Consider the following 5,359-nt stretch of genomic DNA (forward strand, 5'->3'; position numbering starts at 1 on the left):
TTTATTCGTTGTCATAGATACGCACTGACATTTCCTTATGATGGTACCTTACAATTTCCTAATGGCTAATGATATCGCACATCATTTAATGTGCTTATTTGCTATACATATACATTGAATTTTTGATAATTTTATTTTTAATGTTGAGTTTTAATACTTATTTTTATGTTCTAGATAGAAGTCCTTTGTCTGATATGGGAGTATGATAGGAATAATAATTACTACCACTGCCACCCTTCAAAGATGTCCACATACTAATTGCCAGAATCTAAGAATATATTACGTTAAAGAGCAAGGGAAATTCATATTTGCAGACAGAACTATAATTGATAATAATTTTACCTTGAAAAGGGGAGATTATCTTGAATTATCTAAAAAGGCCAAACGTAATCACAAAGATCCTTATAAGTAAAATAGGCAGGCAGAGGAGTCAGAGTCAAAAGAAGAGACATGATTATGGTAATACAGGTTGCACCAATGCCATTTCTGGCTTTGAACATGGAAGGAGGCCATGAACCAAGAAATTAGAAGAGGCTTTAGAAGCCAGAAAAGACAAAACAAAAAAATGAAAAAACAACAAAAAAAGCAGAACTAAGATTATTAATTTGAGATTATTGCTCTTTTCTAATGTAAGCATTTTGTGGCATAAATTTCTTTCTCAGCACTCCTTTAGCTGCATCCCTCACATTTAAAAATGTATTTTGTTTTCATTTTCATTCAGTTCTATATATTTTTTAGTTTTCTTTGAGACTTTCTCTTTGAGTCATAGATTATTTAGACATGTCTTGCTTAATTTCCTAGTACTTGCAGATTTTTCCCATTGTCTTTAGGTTATTAATTTCTACTTTCATTCTGTTTTGATCAGAAAACATATTCTGTACAATATAAATGTTTTCTACATTTGTTAAGTTTAGTAACATGCTCAAAAATATGTTCTAGCTTGGTGAATGTTCCACGGGTGCTTGGAAAAGAATGTGCACTTTTCCATTGTAAAGTGGAGTGTTCTATAAATGTTAATTTGGTTCTGATGGTTGTTGGTACTGCCCAGTTCTTCTATACCATTGATGATTTTCTGACTAGTAATTATATCAATGGCTAGGTGTGAGTTACTGAAGTCTTCATTTCTGGATTTTTAAATTACTGATTTAGCTCTATCAAATTTTGCTCTATGTATTTTTAAGTGTTTCTGTTGGGTGCACACAATTTTACATTACAATACATTCTTGGTAGATTAATCCTATTATGATTAAATAGTGTCCTTTACCCTTAGTAAGCTTGTTTGTTTGTTTTATATTAAAATACTCACTCTTTTTGCTAATATGTCTCTTTTAATTTTTTTGCTTTCAACCTATTTATGTCATTGAGATTGAAGTGAGTTTCTTATAGATAGTGTAGAGTTACATCCTGTTTTATTTTTGAATCGACTCAGCGGATCTCTGTCTTTTAATTGGTGCGTTTATACCTTTTACATTCAATGTAATGATTGGTATGTTGCTTCTATGTCCGCAACTTTATTTTGTTTTAAAATTTTTCCCCAATTGTATTGAAATACAATTCACAATTTTAAGTTGTATAGAATCAAATTACACAATATGATCATTATATATATAATTATATATAATGCAATAATTGCCAAAATCAAATCAATTAACATATTCATCATATGTTAATATCATAGTTAACATATTCATCCATTTGTATATGTGGTAAGTACATTAAGTTCTACTCTCCTAGAGAGTCATCATGCTGTACATAAGATGTCCAGAAATTATTCATCTTGTAACTAAAAATTTCTGCCCTTTGACTAACATTTATAATTTATCCCATACCCAAGCCTTTGGCAGCCACTATTCTACTCTCTGCTTCCATGAGTTTGCCTTTATTTTAAATTCCAAATATAAGTGAGATCATACAGTACTTCTCTTTCTGTGTCTGGCTTATCTTACTTGACATAATGACCTTCAGGTTCATCCATGTTATTGCAAATGGCAGGATTCCTTTCTCTTTGTAGCCAAATAGAATTCTACTGAATGGGCAAAAGTACTTGCAGTTTCAGGTCATTAATTTTAAATCATTATAACTAGGCTCTAACACATATTTATTAATCAAAATAGGAACCATTAAAATCAATACATTTTTTGCCACTGTTAAATAAGTTTATTTACTGCTGTAGTGTAAAACTCCGTGCTTCAGGATTTGATAAACTCTTGGAAAGAATTTTCTGCATCTTGGTGTTTGTGGAAGTATTTTCCATACAAAAATTGTCAAGATGCTTGAAGAAGCGGTAGTCAGTTGGCAAGAAGTCAGGTGAATATGGCAAATATGGCAAAATTTTGTAGCCCAATTTATTCAATTTTTGAAGTACTGGTTGTGCAACATGTGATCTGGTGTTGTCATGGACAAGAATTAAGCCCTTTCTCTTGACTAATGCTGGCTGTAGGCCTTGCAGTTTTCAGTACATCTTACTGATTTGCTGAGTATACTTCTCAGATTTAATGGTTTCACCAGGATTCAGAAAGCTGTAGGGGGTCAGATCAAGAGCAGAACCAACAGTGACCATGACCTTTGGTGCAAGTTTGGCTTTGGGAAGTGTTTTGGCACTTCGTCTCAGTCCAACTACTGAGCTGGTTGTTGCTGGTTGTCATATAAAATCCACTTTTCATCACACATAGCAATCTGATTAAGAAATGGTTTGTTGTTGTGGCATAGAATAAAAGAAGATGAGACTTCAAAACGATGATTTTTTATTTTTTCTCAGCTCATGAGACACCATTTATCGAGCTCCTTCACCTTTCCAATTTGCTTCAAATGCCAAATGACTGTAGAAAGATCAATGTTGACTTCTTCAGCAACTTTTGTGTAGTTGTAAGAGGATCAGCTTCGATGATTGTGATCAACTGGTCATTGTCAACTTTCAATGGGCAGTCAGTACACTTCCTATCTTCAAGGATCTCACAGCCTTTACAAAACTTCTTGAACCAACACTGTAATGTATGTTGGTTAGCAGTTCCTTACAAGCCAGAAGTTGAATCCCCAAATAGACCAATAACAGGCTCTAAAGTTGAGGCAATAATTAATAGCTTACCAACCAAAAAAAGTCCAGGACCAGACAGATTCACAGCCAAATTCTACCAGAGGTACAAGGAGGAGCTGGTACCATTACTTCTGAAACTATTCCAATCAATAGATAAAGAGGGAATCCTCCCTAACCCATTTTATGAGGCCAGCATCATCCTGATACCAAAGCCTGGCAGAGACACAACAAAAAAAAGAGAATTTTAGACCAATATCCCTGATGAACATCGATGCAAAAATCCTCAATAAAATACTGGCAAACTGAATCCAGCAGCACATCAAAAATCTTATCCACCATGATCAAGTGGGCTTCATCCCTCGGATGCAAGGCTGGTTCAACATGCACAAATCAATAAATGTAATCCATCATATAAACAGAACGGGACATGGATGAAACTGGAAAACATCATTCTCAGTAAACTATGGCAAGGACAAAAAACCAAACACCGCATGTTCTCGCTCATAGGTGGGAATTGAACAATGAGAACTCATGGACACAGGAAGGGTAACATCACACTCCGGGGACTGTTGTGGGGTTTGGGGAGGGGGGAGGGACAGCATTAGGAGATATACCTAATGCTAAATGACGAGTTAATGGGTGCAGGAAATCAACATGGCACATGAATACATATGTGACAAACCTGCACATTGTGCACATGTACCCTAAAACCTAAAGTATAATAAATAAATTAAAAAACAGAATGAAATGCAAGAACCACATGATTATCTCAATAGATGCAGAAAAGGTCTTTGACAAAATTCAACAGCCCTTCATGTTAAAAACTCTCAATAAATTAGGTATTGATGGGACGTATCTCAAAATAATAAGAGCTATTTATGACAAACACATAGCCAATATCATACTGAATAGGCAAAAACTGGAAGCATTCCCTTTGAAAATTGGCACAAGACAGGGATGCCCTCTCTCACCACTCCTATTCGACATAGTGTTGGAAGTTCTGGTCAGGGCCATCAGGCAGGAGAAAGAAATAAAGGATATTCAAACAGGAAAAGAGGAACTCAAATTGTCTCTGTTTGCAGATGACATGATTGCATATTTAGAAAACCCCATTGTCTTAGGCCAAAATCTCCTTAAGCTGATAAGCAACTTCAGCAAAGTCTCAGGATACAAAATCAATGGGCAAAAATCACAAGCATTCTTATACACCAATAACAGACAAACAGAGAGCCAAATCATGAGTGAACTACCATTCACAATTGCTTCAAAGAGAATAAAATACCTAGGAATCCAAAGTACAAGGGACATGAAGGACCTCTTCAAGAACTACAAACCACTGCTCAATGAAATAAAAGAGGATACAAACAAATGGAAGAATATTCCATGCTCATGGATAGGAAGAACCAATATCGTGAAAATGGCCATACTGCCCAAGGTAATTTATAGATTTAATGCCATCCCCGTCAAGCTACCAATGGCTTTCTTCACAGATTTGGAAAAAACTACTTTAAATTTCATATGGAACCAAAAAAACAGCCCGCATTGCCAAGACAATCCTAAACCAAAAGAACAAAGCTGGAGGCATCACCCTACCTAACTTCAAACTATACGACAAGACTACAGTAACCAAAACAGCATGCTACTGGTACCAAAACAGAGATATAGACCAATGGAACAGAACAGAGCCCTCAGAAATAATGCCACACATCTGCAACCATCTGATCTTTGACAAACCTGACAAAAACAAGAAATGGGGAAACAATTCCCTATTTAATAAATGGTGCTGGGAAAACTAGCTAGCCATATGTAGAAAGCTGAAACTGGATCCCTTCCTTACACCTTATACAAAAATTAATTCAAGATGGATTAAAGACTTAAATGTTAGATCTGAAACCATAAAAATCCTAGAAGAACACCTAGGCAATACCATTCAGCACATAGGCATGGGCAAGGACTTCATGTCTAAAATACCAAAATGAATGGCAACAAAAGCCAAAATTGACAAATGGGATCTAATCAAACTAAAGAGCTTCTGCACAGTAAAAGAAACTACCATCAGAGTGAACAGGAAACCTACAGAATGGGAGAAAATTTTTGCAATGTACTCATCTGACAAAAAGCTAATATCCGGAATCCACAAAGAACTCAAACAAATTTACAAGAAAAAAACAAACAACCCCATCACAAAGTGGGCCAAGGATATGAACAGACACTTCTCAAAAGAAAACATTTATGCAGCCAACAGACACATGAAAAAATGCCCATCATCACTGGCTACCAGAGAAATGCAAATCAAAACCACAATGAGATAGCATCTCATACTAG

The sequence above is a fragment of the Hylobates moloch genome, unplaced genomic scaffold (genome assembly GCF_009828535.3).
Source record: "Hylobates moloch isolate HMO894 unplaced genomic scaffold, HMol_V3 SCAFFOLD_7, whole genome shotgun sequence".
Classification (NCBI taxonomy): Eukaryota; Metazoa; Chordata; class Mammalia; order Primates; family Hylobatidae; genus Hylobates; species Hylobates moloch.